The following is a 25,753-nucleotide window of genomic DNA, read 5'->3' on the forward strand; positions in this document are numbered from 1 at the left end:
ACACACACACACACACACACACACACACACTACAAGAATCACTACCGCATACCACACACACGTACATGTATACATACACATACCACTACGTTCACCCTTACACGTACTCACATGCCTTAACTTTAGCACACCAGTCTCTCTCTCTCTCTCTCTCTCTCTCTCTCTCTCTCTCTCTCTCTCTCTCTCTCAAATACGTAGGCAGGTACTAATATAATCTTAATCTCTCTGTCCCATTATTTACAAATCTACATATATAAACAAAAACACACACTCACACAAACACCACTTTGCCTAAGGACACAAACACTTCTGTCTTAATACACACACACACACACACACACACACACACACACACACACACACACACACACACACACACACACTTGAACATGCATAAACACATTCTCTCTCTCTCTCTCTCTCTTTCTCTCAGCAGTGGGTATACTTCACTAATACACCGTCAGGCACAAGTCAAAATAAGTGTAGTAGTAGTTGAAATAAAGTTTTAAGATGAGTATGATATTTGGTAGCGTGTTTGTCTGTTTTTACCATTCCCTCACTACACAGCTCCTAAACACACACACACACACACACACACACACAGGCACAAATACACACACGCCATGGGTAACTAAATGGTGTTTGGCATCTGGTGGTGGGGAGAACAAACATAGGTTGCCACATGAGGGTAAACGGGGCTTCTTCTCCCCTCGCACTCTTCCCTTATCCTTCACACCCGCCCCTCATCCCTCATACCCACCTGACATCCTTCACACTCACCTCCCATCCTTACACACACCTCTCATCTTTCACACTCTCCCCTCATCCTTCACATCAACCCCTCATCCATCACACTCACCCCTTATCCTTCACACCTACCCCTCATCCCTCACTTTCACCCTTCATCCTTCACACCCACCTCTCATCCTTACTCACATCCCTCATCCTTCACAATCATCCCCTCCCCCCATCTTTGCACACATTCTTCATTCCTCACACTCACCTCTCATCCTTCACACCCACCCCGTATCCTTACACACTCCCTCACCCTCACCCTTACCCCTTATACTCATCCTCCTCCAACCATTATATCTTCCCATTCATGACATTCCCCTTCATTCATCATCACTGCTCATCACCTTCCTTAAATTCATCTCCCCTCTCAGTCATAATTTTTAACCAATCATTCACCAGACTCTTCTCCTCACCACTGTATCTCCCCACACACTCACTCATGATATTAGTCCTTACTCACCATCACTGCTCATTCTTCTGGTTCCAACTCATCACCCCTCATCATTACTGTTCACTACCCTCGTCACCAATTCTCATAAATCACTTTCATCTCACTCATCTCCCCACATCATCACCATCTCTCGACTCATTCACTCATGACAGTCCCTCCTCCTCCTCTTCTTCTTCTTCCTCCTCCTCCTCCTCTTCCTCCTCCTCCTCATCATCATCATCATCATCACCAATCCATCAACACACTCCCCTCCTCTCACTCTCCAACCTCCACACTCACTCACTCATGACATTCACCTCGGCCACCCAAACAGTGTTATTCACCTCACAACAATAGCCACACCTACGATAATGACGCGTGTGCTTAATTGCAATGACATGTTTACTGCAGTGACATGCAAACACCGACAAACAACGTAATGAAGTGACGCCGGGCACCGAATAACATGAGTTGAATCGCATAACATGTTTTTCTGGCGAGTGTGTATGAAAATGATGATGCTATTTTATTTCTGACACCTAAACGTATTACTGTATTACGAAAATCTAATATACACCTACGCATGAACCTATATCTATCTATTCTTTTATATTTATGACATTTATGATACGAACTGCAGAATCACACACACACACACACACACACACACACACACGTGCACCCAAATCCTTTGCACTCCAAGGGATCTGAACTAATTAAAACAGATTGCAGTAGGTGTGATTACTGATGATTAGCTTAACAAGACGTCATTAAATCCGAGGTAGCGAGTTTCTGTGACCTGATTAAAATCGTCCGTTGTAAGTTGCATTAAAGCATGAAAGTCCATACTCTCGTTCTGTGTTAATCATGATAGTTGTTTATGTTTTTGTGCCAAAAATATTGCTTGATTTTTTTTTAAAGCAAGGTGGAATGAGCCAAAGAGTGGATGCCAGAAAGGCTGTTAACTCTTAAATAAAAGGAAAAAATAATAGGAAAATACATGATATAAAAAAAATATTGTAAAATCGTCCATAATCAGCCGAAACTACTGTAAACGGAAAGTAATTCGCAGAGAAAAGCTTAAGATATCATTTCGCACAGTTAACGTAAATTTCTCATATATCAGATGTTTTTACAGTTCTCACCAGCTTCATCCTCTGGCACAACTGCACCGTACCCAAACTCAAGCTCAGGTACTTCCCATTCATTGCCATCTTGCTTCTAACCTCTCTCTCTCTCTCTCTCTCTCTCTCTCTCTCTCTCTCTCTCTCTTCATATCCAAGTCAATTTTGTACGCATTCTCCTTTTATGCGAGACAACATATATTTTTCCCACTCGTATTTTCACAACCCACGCCTGTCCTTAAATTCGCCAAGTGCATAGAGGTAAATAAGAGCAGAAAACACGAGGGAAAAGCAGTAGAGGATAATAAATAGACCACTTGAGACAGAGGAAGAGGGGCCTGGGGAGAGAGATGGGCGAGGAATCCACCTCATTTACAGGGTACGCCACTCTGAAACAAAATATAAGCGTTTATCCTCTTGCTTTTGCTGTGTGTGTGTGTGTGTGTGTGTGTGTGTGTGTGTGTGTGTGTGTGTGTGTGTGTGTGTGTGTGTGTGTGTGTGTGTGTGTGTGAGTGTTTGTGTGTCTTTAGATCTTTCCTGGGTCTGCTTTCAGTGCCTGATGGGACGAAAAATGCATATCAAGTGTTTCAGCTCCTTCACTAGTACTGGAGAGGGACGCCTTCATGTAGCGGCACCAATATAACCTGGCGGCTCCACTGCCTGGTTGTACAAATCTCTCTCTATGCACACGTTCCGATGGCGAAGAGGATGGGACGCACATGCAATTACGGTTTATTTAAATTTCTTGTCCCTTTGCTCTCTCTCTCTCTCTCTCTCTCTCTCTCTCTCTCTCTCTCTCTCTCTCTCTCTCTCTCTAACTACTTTTACCTCGAAAGGAAGATGGCAGACTGCAGGAGAAGGGCAAGTTCAGCCCGCAATCCGGCGGGGTCACGTATCAATGATCCTGAGGTCCAAATAGGAACTGTTAACTTCCTGATTGTCTATACATTTTAACTCCTTCACTATACGCCTTTAATACTTCATTCTCCCCACCAACACACGATTTTATGAAGACTAGGGACGATTTATTGGATATACGGACTTAGAGACAATTTTTAAGGACTTTCCGTATGGTGACAACTTCTTTGCTTTAAAAATACTGTTGCTGGTGCCGCCAAACGTTATTACACAGCTTTTGATGGATCGTTCTGACAGGCTAACAGTTCAAAAGGTGATAACATCCAATACCAATTTAGGATATAAGTGTAAAATGCGAAATAAAGTCTCGTGCTACAGAATTTTATCATTTCGCTGCGAGAGGTCTGCAGCTCAAAACGACTGATATCACCTGGTTGTAAATATGGTGCATTAAAAGAGACACTGTGTTTCAAGGGGTTATTGGAGAATGTTTTCCCTTCTCCACTAAGAGAAGCCTACACAATGCTGAACAAAATAGCGTGGTGGCTGCAACACACACACACAAACACACACACACAAACACACACACACACACACACACACACACACACACACACACACACACACACACACACACACACACACACGAAAGACGTCATCTCACTGAAAACTTTGTTGGAGATTATTTCTAATTTCGCCACTACATTATGTAATGACAGTAAAATCGTCTGGTGTTAGTAAGCATGAATACAAAATATGCCATTGAACTAAAAAGATTAAATTAGAGATCAAGGAACTTCCACTCATAGTGAAGACAATCTCAAGAGATCAAGGAACTTCCACTCATAGTGAAGACAATCTCAATTTATAAAGCAAATAAGTAGATAAATAAAGAAAAAAGAAAATAAAAAACTAAACAAATAATAAACATAAATAAGCCGACTAAAAGGGAAGGCAGCAAAAGAACGCAGGAAAATAAATAAAAAATTAATACCTAAACAAAGACGACTAAAGGGGGAGGCAGCACACATTCCAGTCAAATATGGCGAGCACTCAGCGGGATGGAGGAGGTTAATTTGTGTGATGGGGAGGACGGCGAGGGTGGCGGCGCCCATGACTGCCCACTAATATCCCTGCCTGACGGTGCTGATGCCTCATGACGGGGGCGGGGGAGGGGAGGTGGGGGAAGGGGAGGAAAGGTGTCACGGTAAATACAAATGATTCCTGACTTCCCTGTTCACCTGGTTTAACGTTAAGTGAAACATTTTTTTAAAGGCTAACTGCGAGGCGAGGATTATAAGTCACATAAAAATACACATAAAGACAGCAAATATACACCTTATAGCCTTTACATCTTCCTACTCGGTTTTGTTCGTCCCACTACCAATTAAAAAAAAAAAGTTCATATGGAGAAAACTTTAATGGCGAAAAGTACGACAAGCTCTCTAATTTTCCAGCAGCAGTAATATCTGAAGTACAAGGTAGACAAAGCTGGTCCTGTCTCTCTTCATCACAGCTAACTGCACTCTGTAGAATGGGACGCAGGCTAATCATATCGAATAATCATAAGCGTTCCAGAAATATCCGCCATTAATATTTTTCTCCCCTTATCCATGCAATTATACGGCGACTAATTTTAGATATAATACGAGTAGTAGGTGGAAAAGGGTTAAGTACGAGGGCGAATGAGGAATAAATTTTCAACTATCTACTGCACGAGGGTCATTACTACAGGCGATCAACTTGGCTATTCCATTCCCTAGACAACGACCCGCACCAGTCCAATTTACATCCAGCTCCCCAATCGCACTGCTGAGTGAACATGGGGGAAACAAACTTTGCCCAACAGTCTGATCGGTCCAGGGTCTTCTGATTACGAGCTGTATGTGTTGACTACTAGACCAGCGGCTCCCCCACCCCACCCCACAGTAGGAAATAATATGGGATGAAAAATGCTGTGTGGAGTGACAATTTTACCATGATATACTCGCATGTGTGTATGAAGCGAATTATCGGAATATATACTCGTATACTGTACAGTTTTTCAGATTTTGGTATACTGTGAAGCCATGATATAAACTGACATGAACTGTGTAGTGTGATGCCATGTTATATAATACAGTAATGCCATGAACTAAACTACATGGAAGGATTCATATATTCTAAGTGAGATGGTTTAGAGCTGGAAATAAATCAAGTGAATTGCCTCACTGCAGTTTACATCATCCTCGAAGCAAACTATAATGCTATGAAATAAATCGACATGAGAATATAAATCAGTGGGAGCTGTGTAACCCTTTCCTTAATATCTTCCACCTGCTGTTTATTGGATGAAGAACAGTGTAGCATTAAGGTAACTAGCAACATTCATCACTGCAAAAAAAATCACCTTATTAAATGAGATACGGATAGAAAATGAAAATTAATTCGTGCAACTGATGTCTATTTACCTATCTATCTGTATCTACTTGAAACATCTTACTGATCTATCTTTTTCACCGTCTATCTATCTATATATCTGTCTATCTATTAATCTATCAGTAATGCCACAAGTCTAATCCCAGAGTTTCTTTTGAGTGGACGACAAAAAAGTTTCCAGCTTCATTTATCACCGCTCGTCACCACCCTTACCTTCCCGCTACGCCGTCCTCCATCATACACTCTCCACTCATTTCTTTAAGCGCGTTCTTGCTCTTCCGCTCTCAAGACTCCCATCAACTTACCTGTAAAACAAAACACGAAACACTTAGTAATACTATGAAATCATTTGTGACGCTATGGAATAAATTAGTAATGTTTTTAAATAATTTAAAGACAAATAATTAGTGACATTAGGTACTTAAACTCTCTCTCTCTCTCTCTCTCTCTCTCTCTCTTTTTCTCTCTGGCTCCTATGACTCACTCTTAGCTGAATAAAACCGTTTGGTGTTAGGTGGAACAGAATACATGAGTTGCCCCGACCACAAGAAGATTAATGAGTGTTAATACTCTCAGATTACTATAATCCTCTCTCTCTCTCTCTCTCTCTCCTGTACATCCACCAGCACTATCACACAATGGGTCATCTTTTTCAACGACCATTGTTTTGATCTTTCTCGTATATTTACCGTCACATCTCCCCGCTCACAGATATTCACCGTAATCTGAACCAGTTTACAAGGATCTCATTCACGCAAGCAGCAAGGTACCATCCACATAATTATACCACATTCAAAATATTAAACTCCTTACTCTTTATCCTCAGCTTCACTTCCACCTCTACAAATCTTCCAACCTTTTTCATATACTGAGCATCTATATAGTGAACATACGAACTCGCCCTTAAACTGAACAACCATGGGATCAACACACACCCTTGTCTCACTCCAACACTAACATCAAACAACTCATTTAAACATCCATCCACCTTTACCCATGCTTTCACTGCCATCATAAAAGCTCTTTACAGCATTCACCAGCTTCCCATCCACACCATACATACATAACACTTTCCATAATCCCCGCATGTTCACTTTGCTACATACTTTTTTCTCAAGAAAATTTATTAACACTATCAAATGCTAGTGATACATTATAACGCTGGGAAATCCTATACTCTGTTCACTTTATATTGGCCTAAAACTGCCATTTTGAATGCCGAGTTATAAAAGTAAATTAAAAACAGAATGTGATGCTAGTTACGAAAAGGTGCTACAGAAAGGACGCAGAGCCACAGTATTATCTTTTCCTGCCTCTGAGCTGCGAGAAATAAGCCGCAAGAGGATGAAAATCTGGGTCAAGTTAATGTGAATGAATTATAGTGACAAATAATTACGCCGGGAAATGCTAGTGACAATGTTATGAAGTGCTAGTGAAATAATACGGCTATCAAACGCTCGTGAAGACAATAAGACTGTGAAAATATGTTCGTGACAAATAATAACGCTATGAAATAACTTTATAAAACCATTGGCCTATAATATAATGTTATGGAAACTGATGTTGCAAACGCGGCAGAAACACGTGCAGCCTCATGAAGCCAATCATGGCCACACCATGGAATAAATTAGCCCTATCCATCATCGTAATTGCCATCCCTCTCCTCTTCCTTTCCTCTTCCTGCTCCTCCTCCTCCTCCTCCTCCTCCTCCTCCTCACCATCATCATCATGATCATCAGGATCATCATCATGATCATCAGGATCATCATCATGATCATCATCATCATCATCATCATAATCATCATCATCATCATCACCGCCACCACCACCACCACCACCCTATTCCACTGTGACATACATACATAATTATATACAAGGCTTAAATTCTTACCTATCTACCTGTCTATTTCTATCTATCTATATAATCCACGACATACTGAGTAAAACACACACACACACACACACAAATCACCACAAGCACCAAGAAACCCAAAGACCGATGCCCCCCCAAAATAAATCAAGGAGGGGGGAGGGGTCATGAATTAAATCAGCACAAATAACCTTCCCTATGATAAACAGGCGCCATATTAGAGGCCGTGACGCTGGCTAAATGACTTATCGCCAGTTAGTGTGAATTATGGCGAAAATAATGGCCATGTGGAAATTATAGTGCTTTTTCTGTTTTGCTCTTGCTGCTTCAGGACAATTTAATTATATGTGACGACTCTTACAGTAAAGGATATTTCAAACTCCTCCAGTTTGAAAAAAAAAAAATCCACCTCCAGCTGACTAAAACCGTCTGGAGATAGCAAGAATTAATTGAAAAGTATATGTTCTATTTGTGAATGGGCCAACAGAGTTTTCTAAATGTCAAAAATATACTCTCTCTCTCTCTCTCCAACCCTTCCCCCTGCAAAACAAACACTGTCACAGACGAAGCCAAGAATACCCCAAACCACTGCTAATGTGCTCACTCACTTGGCCATGCGGTGTGTGTGTGTATGTGTGCGTGCACACACACACGTGTATATATATATATATATATATATTATATATCATATATTTTATATATCTATCTATCTATCTGTCTATCTATCTATACAAAGCCGTGTATATATGTCTGTGAATTTATTCGTTACTTTCACGAGAACGGTAACAGATATCAACCTAATTCTTTTTGCATTAGGTCGGGGTAAGGCCAGAAAGTGTCAAAAACATCTCCCCCCCCAAAAAAAAAAAAAAAAAAAAAAAAAAATCTGGCGACGGCGTGAAACTGTCGGAAATCGTGACACACGAAAATATGCAAAAATCATTTTCTCGAGTTTTTGGTCGGCATTTGTCATTGTGGGCTCAATAACGGTATGGAAACAAAGATAATGGTATTTGCAAAAAATTTTTTGATGGAAAGGCTGTTAGTTAATGCCCCAATTTTTGCGGCAAGGACTAGCATGTATATAACAGAAGAAAATAGTATAGGTCATAGAGAAGAAAGGAGGAGCGAGAGGATCAAGAGGATGGAGACACAAAAGAAATTAGGAGAAATGAGCAGAGGAATGGCACACACACACACACACACACACACACACACACACACACACACACACACACACAGAGTGGGGGGGGAAGAAGCCCCCTCTCCCCAAAATGACTTTCAAACCCTTTCGACACACTGCAGGCAGAGATGTGAATAGGGAATGGAAAACACAGAAAGATGGTATGTAGGAGCTTGGACGAGTAAGGAATGAGAAGGAGTAGCGAAGGGTAAGTGAAGAGGGAATACGAAATGGAGAAGAGAACTGCAAAGACAGGTAGGAGCATGGTGGAAGGGAAGGTGAGGGAGGGGTGAAAGGGAAAGGGGAAAAGAAGACACGGAAATGGAGGGGAAGGGAGTGAAGGAGGAGGTGGAGGGAGTGACGGGGAAGGGAGAAACGGAGGTGAGGAAACTGGATGCATATGAAAAAGACAGGTAAAAGGCAGGTAGACAGGTGAGAAGATGGGACAGGTGAGGGGAAGGAGGTAGGAGGTCGAGGGGAAGGGAAAGGGACGAGGGGGAGAAAGGGGAAGGTGTAAGTGGCGGTAAAAGGGTACGAGAGAGGCAATGGGAACAAGTAGGTGAGGTAGGTTATGAAAGGGGAGAGGGGAGGGGAGAGGAGAGATGATGGGAGAAGATGGAAGATGAAAAAAAGGGGGAGAAAAAGAGGGGAGGGGAAAAGGGGGGAGGAGAGAGAGGGGAGAAAAACAGGTGAGGAGAAAAAGAGATGAGGAAAAAGAGGGAAGGAGAAAAAATGAGAAAAGGTGAAGAGAAAACCATGAGAAGACGGAAAAAGGAATGACTCTGAAGACAGAAGGGGAACAGGTGAAGGAAGGGAAAGCCGCAAAGGAGAAGAAATAAATAAGAGAGGGTGAGGGAAGAAGAAGGGTGAAAGGGAGAGGAAAGGGGAGAGGGGAGATGGAAGAGAAGGGGAGAGAGAAGAACATGGGGAAAGGAAGGAGATTATGGAAGAGTTGATTAAAACAAATAGAAAAACGAAAGTGATGGTTAGAGAAGAGAATGAAAGAGAGAGAAAATGGCTGAGGGAAGAGGAGAAGAAAAGCAAGAAAATGGAAGAAGAAAAAGTAATGAGGAAAGGAAGGGGGAAGGAACAGAAATGAAACAGTATTGGGGAACGTGTGGAGGTAGGTGAAAGAGAAAAGTGGGAAACAAAGAAGAGGAAGGGAAAATAAAAATGGTATGAGAGAGAGAGAGAGAGAGAGAGAGAGAGAGAGAGAGAGAGAGAGAGAGAGAGAGAGAGAGAGAGAGAGAGAGAGAGAGAGAGAGAATACAAATCAGAAAAATAAGGAAGAGCCTGAACAAGTCTATTTCAGTAACACAAAGAGTTGGTTGTAGGGACGCCAGGGAAGCTCCACCACTGACGCAACAACAACAACAACAACAAAAATATCACCATCACCACCACCACCACAACCTCCATCACCATACCACCACCATCACCACCACAATCATCATCATCCTAAGTTGTCCATTAATTGATGCTACACAACTTCAGCCAAAATTATAACAAAATTGTCATCATCATCATCATCATCATCAAGACTTGCATATCAATTGAAGTCACACATCATCAACAACAAATTCAGTATCACAAACAACAGCAATAACAACAATATCATCATCAACACAAACACCACCATTTACTACAACTACAGCCCACCTTGACCACAGCCAGTACTACAACCTCACCCACAACCATCACAATCCCAGTCACTTCAACCACAGCTACCACCATCATCGCCGTTACTATCATCATCACAACCACTACAACCATCGCAACCACTACAACCACCACAACCACTACAACCATCGCAACCACTACAACCACCACAACCACTACAACCACTAAGACAACCACCACTACAATACTACAGCCAAACCCTGCGTCACTAGGTCATTGCTCCTTAGTATTCCATCAACTGGCCAACTCCCAAGCCACTCAGCCAACAAACCAAGCCAAACAGCCAACTCCCAAGCCACTCAGCAACTCTCAAGCCACTCAGCCAACTCTTACGCTAATCAGCCAACTCCCAAGTCACTCAGCCAACTCCCAAGTCACTCAGCCAACTCCCAAGCCACTCAGCTAACTCCCAAGCCACTCAGCCAGCTCCCAAGCCACTCACTGAATCATCCACACAAGCATTTGACCGTCTCTCAGCCACTCATACTACCGTACTTAACCATCCATCCAGGTTACTTCCTTATACTCTGCCATCCATCCATCCATCCATTCACTCACTCATTTACCCATTCGTCCATCATTCATCCACCCATCATGCATCCATCCATCCATCCATCCATCCATCCACGTGATATTTGGCACGAATGTCACTGCTATGGATGGGAAGAGAGACAGATGGGAGAGGGGAGGGAGAGGGGATGGGACGGGAGAGGTAGGGGAAGGGAATTGAAGAGGGGGTGGAAAGAGGAAGGAGAGGGGAGAGAGAGGTGTTGGGGGGAAGGGAGAAGGGGGAGGGACTGGGGTGGGGGAGAGGGAGAGGAGAGAGAAGGGGAGGGTCAGGGGGTACTACAGAGGGACTGGGGTGGGAGAGAAGGGGAGGGTCAGGGGGTACTGCAGAGGGACTGGGGTGGAGGAGAAGGGGAGGGTCAGGGGGTACTGCAGAGGGACTGGGGTGGGGGAGAAGGGGAGGGTCAGGGGGTACTGCAGAGGGACTGGGGTGGGGGAGAAGGGGAGGGTCAGGGGGTACTGCAGAGGAATGCAGTGTGATGGCATTTGTTACTCGGCTGCTACTCTCTCGGGGGGGGGGGGAGGTGAAACTGGGGGAGAGAGAATGAAGAGAGGAAGGGGAGAGGGAAAGGGATGGGGTAAGGGAAGGGAAGGGAAGGGAAGAGTGGGAGGGGAAGGGGAAGAGGAGAGAGGGTGAAGGACGAGGAGAGGGGATTGGGGTAGAGGATAGGGGATTGGGGTAGAGGATAGGGGGTTAGGGTAGAAGAGAGGGAGATTAGGGATGAGGAGAGGGGAGAGGGAAGGGGGAAGAGGATAGGGGATGAGAGAAGGGGAGAAAGGGGTTAGGAAGGAGCAGAAGGGGGTTAGGGAAGAGGAGAAGGGGGTCAGGGAAGAGGAGAAGGGGGTTAGGGAAGAGGGGAAGGGGGTTAGGGTAGAGGAGAGAGAGATTAGGGATGAGGAGAGGGGAGAGGGAAGGGGCAAGAGGATAGGGGATGAGGAAAGAGGAGAAGGGGGTTAGGAAAGAGAAAAAGGGGGTTAGGGAAGAGCAGAGTGTGGGGCTATGGATAGGGTGACGGGGTTAGGGGAGAGGAGAGGGGGTTCCGGAAGAGGAGAGGGGGGTTAGGGAAGAGAAGAGGGGGTTACGGAAGAGAAGAGGGGGTTACGGAAGAGAAGAGGGTGTTACGGAAGAGACGAGAGGGAGAAGAAAGAGACAAGAAGGAAGGGAAAGAGGCGAGAGGGAAGGAGGTAAGCCGGGAAGGAGAGAGGGGAATGGAGGAGGAAAAAGAGGAAAGGAGGGGGAAAGAGGAAAGGAGGGGGGGAAAGAGGAAAGGAGGAGGGGAAAGGGGAAAGGAGGAGGGGAAAGAGAAAAGGGGAGGGAAGATGAGCGGGGAAGGGGAGAGGAGAATGGAGAGGGGGATGGAGAGGGGGACGGGGAGGGGGAGGGGGACGGGGAAGGGGAGAAGGAGGGGGAGTGGGAAAGGGAGAGCGGGAATGGGAGGGAGAGGGGGAGAGGAAAGGGGACAGGGGAAGGGGGATGGGGAGAGGAAAGGGGAGAGGGGAAGGGGGATGGGGAGGGAAGGGGGAGAGAGAAGGGGAAGGGTAAGGAGAAGGGGGAAGGGTGAGGGTGAGGTGGAAGGGGAAGGGGGGAGGGGGAGGGAGAAGGTAAGAGAAGGGGAAATAAAAAGAAATGGCAGTGGTATGGCGCTTTAATTCTCTGTTGCTACTCTGAAAGGGGACAGTAGGCGAGAGGGGAGAGGGTGGAAGGGAGGGTGAACGAGTGTTGAGAGGCAAAAAGAGATCATGGGGGAAGGGGATGAGGGAAGAGGGAGGTTAAGTAGGAGGGGGCTGTGAAGACTGAGGGAGATAGTTGAGGGGAATGAAAGAAGGTTAAGATTGAGAGAGAGAGAGAGAGAGAGAGAGAGAGAGAGAGAGAGAGAGAGAGAGAGAGAGAGGTTACCAAACATATTTTTATATAAACATACGCAATGAAAAGTAGTACCACAGAAAAACTTACTTTAGTCCATCTACATGAATAAAAAGCATAAAAACATAGCAAAAAGGGTGAAAAAGAGTGAATATATATGTACTATAGCGATGGCTCTTGATATAACACCACACCACACAAACCACCACAACTCCCTACCACAACCCCTCACCACCACAGAACATAAAGGCCAGAAATACCACAGCTACACATCGTTAACTACTGCCTCTCCCCTTCCCTTCCCCTCCTTACCCAACACCTCATAAAACATTCACCAGATTTGTCTCCCTCTGTGTATGTTGTCTGGCCATGTTTGATATAGTGGTTCTGTCGCATTATCCACACACACACACACACACACACACACACACACACACACGAACGAGAATAGATTTTCTTAAAGGAGGACCAATCAGTTTCCTTAAAATTTTCACTTCACAGCTGTCACGCATGCTTTCAATTCCCCACTATCACTTCCATTTCCATCCCTCTCTACAATTTTAATCGTATATGGTCAACATCTTTTAACAGGACGATGATCCATATTCCTTTTTTTCAAGCCACGTAACCTCCTTCCTGTCTCCCCTCCCCCAACCCTCACCCCCACGCCAACCCTCCCATCCACACCACACCTTCCACAATCAGACAGTATTTCCCCTCTATTCAAAACAGGCTTCATTTTTCCCATCTTCCCTCTCCCCTCTCACATTTTCTCCCTCGTCTCTCCCCTTCATCCTCACCCTTCCCATTCTTTCCACCTCCTGATCCAAATATCCTTTTCATATACTTTCTTCCTGTTTCCCCCTCTCACAACTCGCCCCCTCTCTCACCCCCTCAGCCTTTTTCTTGCCCACTCTCCCCACCCCTGCCTTGCCCCTCGCATTCACCCATATCCCTATGCTTGGCCCCCTCCTCCCGTGCCCCGTTCCCCTTCCTCTGCCTTCTCCCTTCCTCCCCCTCCTCTTCCTCTTCCTCCATCCCCTCGTAACTTGGCAGGCAGTAGGGGTTGTAATCCTGTTCGCGACGTGTTGAGCCCTTGAGTACGCTTTTATTCCCTCATAAAACAGAGTCCATTGTAACACCGCCTTCCCAGCACGCAGGAATTTACTTTGCCTCGTTACTTTTGCCTGAGAAATTTACTTTGACGCTACTTTTGCTTGAGGAATTACTTTGACGATACTTTTGATTGAGGAATTTACTTTGACGCCACTTTTGCTTGAGAAATTTACTTTGACGCTACTTTTGCTTGAGAAATGTACTTTGACGCTACTTTTGATTGAGGAATTTACTTTGACGCTACTTTTGCTTGGGAAATTTACTTTGACGTTACTTTTGATTGAGAAATTTACTTTGACGATACTTTTGCTTGACGGTGCTGAAGAGGGACGCCTTGCCGTGGCATCGACATAACCTGGCGGCTTCGTTGTCCGACTATACTGTACAAACGCCCCTCAACTCCCTCCCTATCCCCCATAAGGAGAAAGATGGGCTGCAGGAGCGGACCAACTTAAGTCTTGCAGTCCAGTGAGTTTAAGCTTCAGGCTGGCCTGAGGTTACTACTACCACTACTACTACTACTGCTGCTGCTACTACTACTTCTACTAACTTCTGCCTGACTAAAATAAACCGCAGCTACCTCCCTAATGAGGTCGCTTTTCTTGCTGCCGCCAGACGATTTTAATTACCTAGAGGGATATGCCACGTAGTATATGCATTAATCAAGGGAACTATATCATTTCTCGAGTTTGTTTGTCATTACTTAGTGCCTTTAGTATGATAACGCCATTTTTGTTATATTCTCGCTGGCGCCAAACGATTCTATTCAGCTTAGGGCAGATATTTTAGAGGGAAAGGGGAGAAAAAGTCTTATCTTTTATAAGCAGTTGTTTTATGGAGGTAATCATTAATCTTGTCAGTCACAGGATTTGTCATCATCATCATCAGCAGCAGCAGTAGCCTACTGCAGGACGAAAGCATCTCCCTGCTTTCTTTAATCTGACTGTTTGTACGCTGGAAGAATTAAATCGTTCAGTTTTAACCGAACAAAGTACGTACGGCCGGCCACAGTAGCAAAAAGTCAAGCAAAAATCTATTCACAGTTCTTCAGCAGTGGCTTAGGCTCTAGCAATAGTAGACAGGCATGTAGCAGACGACTTTGCAACAGACAAGCAGACAAGTGTGCAAGAAAAAAAGCTGCAGTAGAAAAACTGATAAGTATGCAGTAGACAGGCAGATAAATTAGCAGCAGAACAGGCAAATATTCAGCTGACAGGTAGGTTTGCAGTGGACAAAGTTGCAACAGACACGTATATCAGGTTGCGGTAGACATGACTGCAGAATTACACCTGCATCAGAATATCTGTGTGCCACGGGGTGAACACTCGGGGTAGCCAGTAACAATAATTACTCTGAACAGTTAAGTACATTTAAAGAAGGAGTACTATTACATTAGGAATGGAGTGTAATACCTGCCGAGGGAGTACAATAGGATGGAGTACAATACTTGGCGACTGAGTACAACACCAAAGGATGGAGAGTAATATTTGGCGACGGAATACAACATTTAAGGATGGACTGCAGTATCTGGCGAGGGAATACAACTTCTAAGGATGGAGTGCAGTATTTAGGGAGAGAATACAACACTTAAGGCTTGAGAGCAATATTTGGCGAGGTAGTACAGGAACATATGATGGGCAAGTACGAATCAGGGAGAACTGTATTGGGTATGTCTGTATGTGTGTGTGTCAGAGGCTCGTACTCACGGCGTTTAAGAAGACTCCCTAACACCTCTTCCTTACCGATTTATTTTTGGATACAGCTTGCTAATATCGTTTTGTGTCTTATTTATGCAGAGTACGGTGACATTAGAATTATTTAAGTGACACAGAGGAGGACGGCAAGCAGTAATAAGCTAAATAAATCGCTTGGGAAAAGGTGTTTGGGAGCTTCCTTAACTGATGAGAATATGGATCCGAGTCTGCGCTATGTCGGTATAAACAGACTGGGGACTAACATGTACAGCAATGACTTTAAATGACATCAGGGCTTGAATCGAACCCAGGCGAACCCAGACTTAAAGCACAGGCAGATCAGGAGACGAACAAGTATCCCCCGAGCCCGTAAGAACAGTGAGGAAGCACACAGGCACAGCTCGCATGTATACAGCTGGCGTCCCACAAGGCAGATAACAACAACAACAACAACAACAACAACAACAATAATAATAATAATAATAATAATAATAATAATACAATACATCTTGTCTGACACTGATGCGGGTAAGTTGAGTGAGTGTGAGTGCATGCGTGAGTTAGTGTGGGTGCGTGAGTAAGCGAGTATGCAGATGAGGCTGATGGCGCTTCTCTCTCCGTTGGTAGCAGCCTCTAATTTTCGCCATTAAACTGACTGCCCACCACCACAACGCTTCACGGCTTTGGAAATGAAAAAAAAAGAAAAAAAAAAAAAGAGAAGAAAAGGAAGGAGAAAAAGGAAAACAAGAAAGCTAAAAAGAAAAATTATATTGCTGGTGACACACACACACACACAAAAGGCTGTTAGTGAAGGGAAAAAGGCAAAATAAGCTGTTGATGAAAAACTTATGAAAAAAAAACATAACCCCTTTCACTAATAAAACGTATTTTTAAAAATTATTTGTTTTGGAAGCTTTTATGCAACTTGCGAGGCTTTTCGTGTTGGAGGGGTTAAATTTAGCCTTCCTTAACCTGTCCACCACAAGAGAAACCCAAAAGTTATATAGAGCCGTCTAAATATTGCAAAAACAAATAAAATAAATAAATAAATAAGGTTTGCTGGCTGTGAAAGGTTAAACTGATTACCCACCGACGCCACGCTGCAGCTGAGAAATGCCAAAAAAAAAATAATAATAATGAAAACAAGAAAAAATAGGAAAAAAATGGAGGTGAAAAATGTGACTGGCAAGAATGAGTGGTGGTTTTGGTGAGGCAATTTGTGTGAGTGATGAAGGGGGAGATAAGAGTGATGAGGGGGGTGGAGGGGGGTGATGGGTAGGGAAAGAGGTAAGTGGAGGGAGGAAAGACGGAAGGAGAAGGAAGAAAAGATGGAGGGTGAAGAGAGGAAAGGGGGAGGGCAGTAAGGGCGATGAGGGGAAGAGATTTGAGTATGAGGAATGATGGAGAGGAAGATGAGAAAAAATGATAAGGGAGCAAGGGAAGAAGGGAGGAATGATGGAAGAAAGAGGGAGGAAGGAGGGAAGAATGTTGGAGGAAGGAGGGAAGAAGGATGGAAGGAGGAGGATGACAAGGTAAAAAAAAAAAAAAAGCTGAAAAAACAAAACTCTGTGAAAAGCTTAAGCCGCTGACTGACAAAAATGGCTGGGGATTCTCGAGTGGCATTCTGTGAGTGATGACAGCGGAGATGAGAGTGATGAGAGGTAGATGGTGGGAGGCGATGATGATGATGGGAGGGAAAGAGATGAGAATGATGAAGGATAAAAGATGATAGGAAGATACGGCGGGGATGATGAAAGGAAGGAAATGATGATGATGATGATGAAAGGAACTGAAGAAATAATGACCTTGTCAGATGGGAAGGAACGGAGATGGACGGAAGAAGAATGAAGAGAGAAAAAGGACAGGGATGGGGAGAGAATGATAAATAATGAACAGGAAAGAGAGGAGAACACATTATAAAGGAGTGAGGGAAAGAAATGAAAAGAGAAACGGAAAGGCAATAAAATATGAAAGAGTGGCAAGATAAGGGAAACAAACAATATTAAGAATGGCAGGAAGGAAGAGATGGAGGAAAGGAGAGAGATAAGGGAAAGGCAGGTGGGGGAGGACCGGAAAGGAAAGAAAGGATCAAGAAAGATAAAGGATGGGATGGAGGAGGGACAAAGGGAGGAGAAATAAAGAGAAACAGGACGGAGAAAGAGGAGATGTAGGGGTGATAAAAGGAAGAAAATGAGTAAGAATGATGCAGGATGGAATTGGTGAGGTGATGAAAGCTAGATGGAGGGAGGAGGGAGAGAGAAGGGAGATGGAGGAAAGCTGGACGGACGAGGAAATGGAAGAAAAATGGACCGACGGAAGAGAGGGGACACAGAGATGAAGGAAAGATGGATGATGGAAAAAATTAAGGGAAGATGAATGAAGAGATGGAAGAATAATGGAAGGGGGAAAAGATGAATGACGCGATGGAGGAAAGATGAATGAAGCAGGAAGGTTAGGGTGATGAGGGACTGTGCAAAAAAAGTGTTGTCTGGCCTCACCTTACGTGCCTTATCTGCAACACATTCTCTCTTTTCTCTCGTCCATATTTTGCTTCTCTCTCTCTCTCTCTCTCTCTCTCTCTCTCTCTCTCTCCAACACAAACATTTTCTCCATAATCTTATCATCCTCGAGTCAACAGGACTTCCTCACAAATTTTCATGACATTCCCATGAATTTCTCCGTTTTTATCCCCTAATCCAGTGGACAGCGTTAGACAGACAGATCGACAGACAGATATATGGATAAATAAAGAGCTATGCAGCAAGACAGTTGGATAGACAAATAAGGCAGACAGACAGGCCAACAGACACAGACCACAGGCAGACAGACCACAGACAAGCAGAGGTGGAACATAACCTCCTTCTTTGGTGTAACAATTCAGGTCTGACAATACCTCTTTTCTCTAAGTCAGCGTCTCTCCTCCCACTGCCCCCCCTTCTTTCTCTCTCTCTCTCTCTCCTTTTTAGCTCCGTCTTAGTGTCCATTCATCTTCAACCTCCCACCAACACTTCAACACTTCAGTCTTATTCCCCTTCAGCGCTTCCCCCCCTCCTCTCTCCCTCCTTCCCTCACATCACATGAAGCTAACCATTTTCTTCTTTAACAGAGTTGTAAATATATGTAACAAACTGCCCTCAAAAGTAGTAAACTGTGATACGGTACTAACCTTTAAAAATCGTTTGGATAAGAGTCTGTCATCTGACCCCCAGCTAAGTATTTTCACTCCTGAATAACACATTTCTGTGGGGCATGTTTTTTTTTTTCTTTTTCAGAACCTGGAAGATACACCTGCTGAACATCATCGATAATATTGCTCACTTAATGTTACCCTTCCTTTCAGGTTGATAGTGTAGAATAAAATATCCTTTCTCTCTTTCCTATGAAACTTCCATGACAGTTTTTCTATGTTGTATGGTGGTTCTTCTTACTATTTCCTGCCGGCTTCGGCTGGAGGATTTGGTGGGTGGGTGGGGGAGCCTTCCAGCTATTTTATCTTTGTCTTTAGCTGATAGTTTAGTTTTCTTAGTTATAACCTTTCCTATACCAAACAGCCACGAAAGGACCAACAAGTCTGCTGCTGTTAGCTTTCCTTTGTACTCCTTTGTACTCTCTCTCTCTCTCTCTCTCTCTCTCTCTCTCTCTAGGGAGGGAGGAATAGAAGAATGGGCGCATAAGAAAATGGTTAGAGCAAAGGAAAAAAAAATGGGAAAAGAAAAAGGAATACGAAGACAGAAGAAGGATAGGAAGTGTAAGAAATAATGATATGAAAACAATAAAAGCGAGGAAGAAAGAAAATAAAAAATCATCATCATCATCATTATCATCATCGTCATCATCATCACCATGACATTTCTTGCCCACCTCAGGGAAGATCGGGAAACAGAAGATAAAAGATAAAAGTGAGAGAACTAACAATCGTGATCTATGAACAGGCCAAACACTCATTCACTCTTTAAGCGAGGAATAATAATAATAATAATAATAATAATAACAATAATAATAAAAATAATAATAATATACAAAGCGTAATAATAATAAATACGAAGGAATGATGATAAATACAAGAGGAAGATGATAAGAGAGAGAGAGAGAGAGAGTCTGACACCAACAGCAGTATACATATTCAGCTTTTGTCAGATAAATTTCTGGGTGTAATTATAAATGCTGCCTTGGATATATGACTCGCTTCTGTGTGTGTGTGTGTGTGTGTGTGTGTGTGTGTGTGTGAATTTCATTGACTTATCTCCTCACTGACTCACCCACATTAACACTCACACTCACTCACACCCACATCGACACACACTCACTGACTGACACCCTCGCTCACTCATACCCCTCTCGACTCACACCCACTGGCTCACTTCACTGACTCAACGATTCAACCTAACTCAATCTAAAGTGAAAACCCTGTGACTCAACCCCTTCTGACTCAACCCCATCTAACTCAACAACCCCATCTGACTCAACCCCATCTGATTCAACCCCATCTGACTCAACACCTTCTCACTCAACCCCATCTGACTCAACCCCTTCTGACTCAACCCCTTCTGACTCAACCCCATCTGACTCAACAACCTCATCTGACTCAACTCCTTCTGACTCAACCCCATGTTACTCAACCCCATCTGACAATCCTTCAAACGACAACCTCTCAACTTACTCATTGACTGAATCCCACACCCTCACTGACTCACCCCCAAATGACTCACCCCAATGACTCACCAGCCACGCTCCAAATATCGTGGGTCTCACATATTACACTTTTTGCGAGCCCTTCCTGACGCCGCCTCTGGTCTAACACGTCTCCACAACCCTCTTCTTCCTCTTCCTCTTACATTCTCTCCTCTCTTCTCTTTTTCTTTCTCGTCTCTTAACCTTTCTTCTCTCTCTCTTCTCTTGCTTTTGCCTCTTTCTCTTCTCTATTACTTTGCTTTCTCTTTATTTTCCTTTTCCTTCCTCCTTTCTTTTCTGTCCTCTTGCTTTCTCCTTTCTTTAATTATTCCTCTTTGTTTCTCTCATTATTCCTCCTGCTCTCGGGCTCCTCCTCTCATTCCCCTCTTTCTCGACAAATCCATTTATCTTCCTTTTCACAGAATTTACAATTTCATTTTCACTCTGTCTTCCATTTCCTGCTTTTCACCCTAGTTATTTCATCTGTTCTGTTTTCTTCTCACTCCATTCCTCTTGCATTTTCCTCCTGAGCTAGTATTTCTCTTCCATACTCTCATAATCCCTCTCTTTCCTGTTATATTGCTCTATTTCTTTTCTCATACTTTCTCTTATAGCTTTCTCCTTTCATTCTCCTTGCATTTTCTTCGTCTCTTATTTCTCCTGCTTCTGAATTATCTCTTCCACTTTCCTGGCATTATTTTCCTTTATTTCATACTTCTTGTCTTCTTCTGTTCCTTATTTTGTCCCATCACGCCTTTCCTTTCTTCTCTCTTTTCATTCCCTCCTCTTCCTTTTTTCCTCTTTTCTCATCTCTTAATTATTAGTATTATGCATTATCTCTCATTTATTATTTTGTTAGTCTCTCTCTCTCTCTCTCTCTCTTCCTTCCCCCTCATTTCCCTCGCATTCATTTTCTCTAAGTAAATATTCGAGTGATTGATGTGGCATTTGGCACGCTCTCTCTCCCTCCCTCTCTCCCTCTCTGTCTGTCTCTGTCTGTCTGTGTGTCTATCTGTATGTCCCTCAGTCTGTCTGTCTGTGTCTGTGTCTGTCTGTCTGTGTCTGTGTCTGGCTGTGTCTGTGTCTGTCTGTCTGTGTCTCTGTCTGTGTCTGTCTGTCTGTCTGTCTGTCTGTCTCTCTCTCTCTCTCTCTCTCTCTCTCAATACAGCGTCTAGGAGGGTGAGCAGCAGATTAAAGAACAGATAAAGGATTTGAATATAACCCAAGCTCACTCACTTTCTTCCTTGATTCACCCACTTACTTTCTACATTCACTTATTCATTCCTAAATCTCTCTCTCACGTATCCCAAATCTCATTCACTCAGTCACTTACTTTTCGTGCTTAACTCCATCTCTCTCTCCCCTCTGACTCACTCACTCATTCCCTTTCCACCCACTCACCCATTCACCTACTCTCCCTACTCACTCGTCCGTCTCTGTACTAACACATTCATATCCCATGCTGTCATTCATTTCTCAAAGTCACTTACCCCTCAAGCCTGATTATGTCACTCACTAAGTCACTTTCAGAACTCACCCACTTACTCACTCTGACGCTAATCAACTCACTCACTCCTGTTACTCACCCTGATCCTATCTCATTTATTTACAAGTTCACGCACTCACTGTCCAGACTCACTCGACCATTTCCGCAACCCATCACAAGAACTCACTCTATCCTCTGACTCACTCACTCTCCTTACAAAACTCACCTTGACCCTCCACTCCCCTCCTCCTACGCTCTCTCGCTCTCTCTCTTTCAAACTCGCTCTTCTATCCCCCAAACTCACTTTCTAAACTTACTGTCCTCGAACTTGCTCCCCCATTACCCCACTATCCCCGTCCCATCTCTACCCTGTCCTGTTCACAGTCACCGTCCGTCAGTTAGACAGCCTGGGACGGCCTTTGAGAGGACCGCTTGCCCCGTCACCCCCCGTCACCCCCTGTCTATCATTCTCAGACATCCAGTCTGTCTACCCCCATTTCCTGACAGCTATCAACAGGCATCAATTCCAGAATGGTAATAATGTCCAATATTCCAGCACACACACACACACACACACACACACACACACACACACACATTCTCAGACATCCTCACACAACCAAGTCCTGTGAGAAAAATGTATGTTGCTAGGATGGACACTAATACCTAAGAAACATACACATGTACACCTGTACAGTAAATCTCACAAAAACGCACATAAAAACAAACACGCACATGAGTCAGGTTCAAGGAGGAAAAAAGTGAGTGACATGGGAGTTGAGGTATGCAAACAGGTCTCTCTCTCTCTCTCTCTCTCTCTCTCTCTCTCTATCATTTCTTCCCTCCTATCCCTCTTCCCTCCGAGCTTCCCCTCATACATACTTCCTCACCAACATTTCCTATCTCTCTCTACCCTACTCCCCCCACACAGCCTCCCCAGCATCCCCCTCACCCCTCTTCCCTATTTACCCCAGATTTACGTACCGTCAACAAAACAAAACAACAACAACAACCGTACCGTGATGGCTTCGTACCGTATCGAATGAACACGGATTTGCTGCCAACCCTGATAGTACGGTGCGTCGAAAAAAAATAAATAAAAAAATAAAATAATCTGTATCTCTTTCGTTATCCTCTTTTGCCTCCACATGCTCCCCCTATCCACTCGCCTTCCTCTTCCACTATCTCTACGCTTCTCCTCCTTCCTTCCTTCCTTCCTCTTCCCTCCTATCACCCCCACTTCCTTTATCCAGGCATCTCCGCTATTTTCCCTACTCCCTATTCTCTACGGCCTCCTTCCTTTCTTTCCTCTTCCTCCAGTTCTCATTGTTATACTTGAGTCCCGTCTCCCTCCCTCCCTCTCTCCTTCCCTCTACCTCCACACTGTCTCTCCCTCCTTCCTTCCTTCCTTCCCTCTACCTCCACACCGTCTCTCCCTCCCTCCTTCCTTCTATCTACCTGCACACCGCCCTCCCTCTCTCACCTTCTACCTCCACACCCGTCCTTCCTCCCTTCTTCCTTTCCTTCTCTCTGCCTCCACACCCTTCCCCTCTCTACATCAACAACCCCTCTCTTTCTCCATAACCTCTCCTTCTACTTCCAAACCCTCCCACTCTTCCTCCAGACTTTTCCTCCTTCTCTTCACTTTCGTACCTTCTTTGCCTCCACATTCTTACTCCTTCCCCTCCCCTCCTCTTTCTTTCTCTCTCTCTCTCTCTCTCTCTCTCTCTCACACACACACACACACACACACACACACACACACACACACACAGACCCCCTATCGTGTAAATGTATAACCCGGTAGCGATCCACGGAAACAAGCGTAAACAGACTGGCAGGAAATTAACCCTGACGTGGTTAATTAAATGTGTAATTAGTACCCCGCCTCCTCTAACTGCCTCACCTTAATTAACCCTAAACCTTACGCGAAATTTAAAGACATTAATTAAGATCCTAATTACAGCACACTCCGCTAAATTTCCTGTAAGAAAAAAATTATAAGAAAAAAAGTTACCTGATTTTGCACTGACGATTTTATTTAGGTTAAGAGACACTTTATGAACTGGAGGGGGTTTGATCTGGCCTCCTTTAATCCCTTCACTCCTATGGGGCTATCTCAAGCTAAGTAAAATCGTCTGGAAATTGCCGCAATACAGTGAAGCAGTTGTCGGATTCAGAGTGTTAACCGACGTACTCATACTGTCTTTTACGGATCGGGCACAACCATATACATAAGCGCACCACGTCACGAACACGCATCACAAGACAGACAGAAATACACAAATACAATCACACATACGCATAATCACAAATAAACACATCACATACACACATAAACAATCATATAAACACACTCACATATATACACAAACAAAAGAACACACATCACCAGAATACACAGTCAGACAGACACGGTCACACCAACACACAAACATATACACAAAAAAAAAACACACACTCACACAAAGACACACAACCAGAGAGACACAAACACACAATACACACAATTTCACCTACACATATGCCCAAACATTAACACAAACACTCAACTCTTGACACGGAAAACAGCCAAACATTTCCTCCACAAAACACGGCTGCCAAAACATCACTTTACGTTCGGTTCTACTCCTAGGTACGAATAAACTGGGACAGGGAATATAGGGCACAGTAATATTATTCTGGCTCCTATAACCCACTTTCTGTAGTAATATTAACCCTCCCAGGCTTCTATGACTCACGCTCATTGGAATTAAATATTTTGGTGTTTTTTTGGCGTTGGGTGGAATAGACTAAAACACGACGGGAAACTAAAAAAAAAAAAAAAGATCTTTCTACTTCGTCGATAACATTTTTTTTTTTTTTCTAGAATGGACTGGGAAAAGGCAGTGCAATAATTTCCCATGTCACTGTGCTGCCTGCAATATAATAAATGAATATAAATAAATATATAAATAAATACTATCCTGTTTGTACTCTTTCTTGTCCCAGATTTTCGTCCTTTTGCAGCTTACTTCTCATAGCTTTGCCGAAAGGACAATGCTACGATTCTATATACTTTCCATAGCACTTCTTTGTGACTAGCATTATAAGCTAGTGTCACTCTATTCTTACACTTCAGCATTCAAGATGGCGAGATGGGGATTTATGGCCAAGTTAGGGAAAAATGATTATACCTGCGAGTGACAACTGAGCCTATGCATGTGTCTTTGAGAATACGGGGAATGAACTCTCGCACTTAAAAATCTATTGTCCCCTGCATCAAACTAAAAATAATTATGAAATGTCAAGTTATCTCTACCTATCTGTATATATCTGTCTGTGTCTGTATCTTTGTCTGTCTGTCTGTATCTGTCTATCTATCCATCCATTCATGTCCCTATGTATGTAATTATCTATGTATGTATCTATATATGCCTGTCTATCTATCTATCCATCCATCAAGCTATTCATTTTATTCTATAACACTCCCATTGCATAGCCAGTAGGTACGTAGTATTAAACTCGAGAGAATATTGCCATCACACTGCCAAACATTTAGGTGTGTAATTTTAGTTCAGCGCTAGGCGACGTATTAAGCGCCACATAATATTATACCCACGCTCTCAGCACGGATGGAGTAGAGCACATTTTATTACTGAAGGTATGCCGGGCTACTGCAGACTCACACACTGTTAGTTATGATGCTGCCATACCGATTGCGCCAGGGTTCAAATCCTGGTGTGGGCAGCTGGTGGGTTGGTAGGTAAAATGAACACCTAGGGTAAAACCTAGGGGTGGTAACTGGTAACCAGCATGATGTCGTGGTTTCCTATCCCAGGAGAGTCTATGAATAAGCCACAACAGGTTCAAACTCCCAAGTTACGATGAGCACCGTGGCTGAGCACCGTATGGAGGTTGCCCCCAAGCTCTACGTTTGCAAATTATTCATGATGATAGTATTTGACATGGAATGACTGACACGAAAATGACTCCCAAACTACGACACGCAACCGTC

At 43.8% G+C, this 25,753-nt stretch overlaps 1 protein-coding gene across 1 annotated transcript in view; it reads right to left on the reverse strand.

Annotated features, from left to right (window-relative positions):
• Positions 1–25,753, reverse strand: part of LOC145412998 (potassium channel subfamily K member 18) — a 157,875-nt gene that overhangs the window by 107,955 nt on the left and 24,167 nt on the right. The window lies entirely within an intron of this gene.

Source organism: Coenobita brevimanus, chromosome 94, assembly GCF_032717465.1.
Source record: "Coenobita brevimanus isolate Jiangsu-jjx chromosome 94, ASM3271746v2, whole genome shotgun sequence".
NCBI lineage: Eukaryota > Metazoa > Arthropoda > Malacostraca > Decapoda > Coenobitidae > Coenobita > Coenobita brevimanus.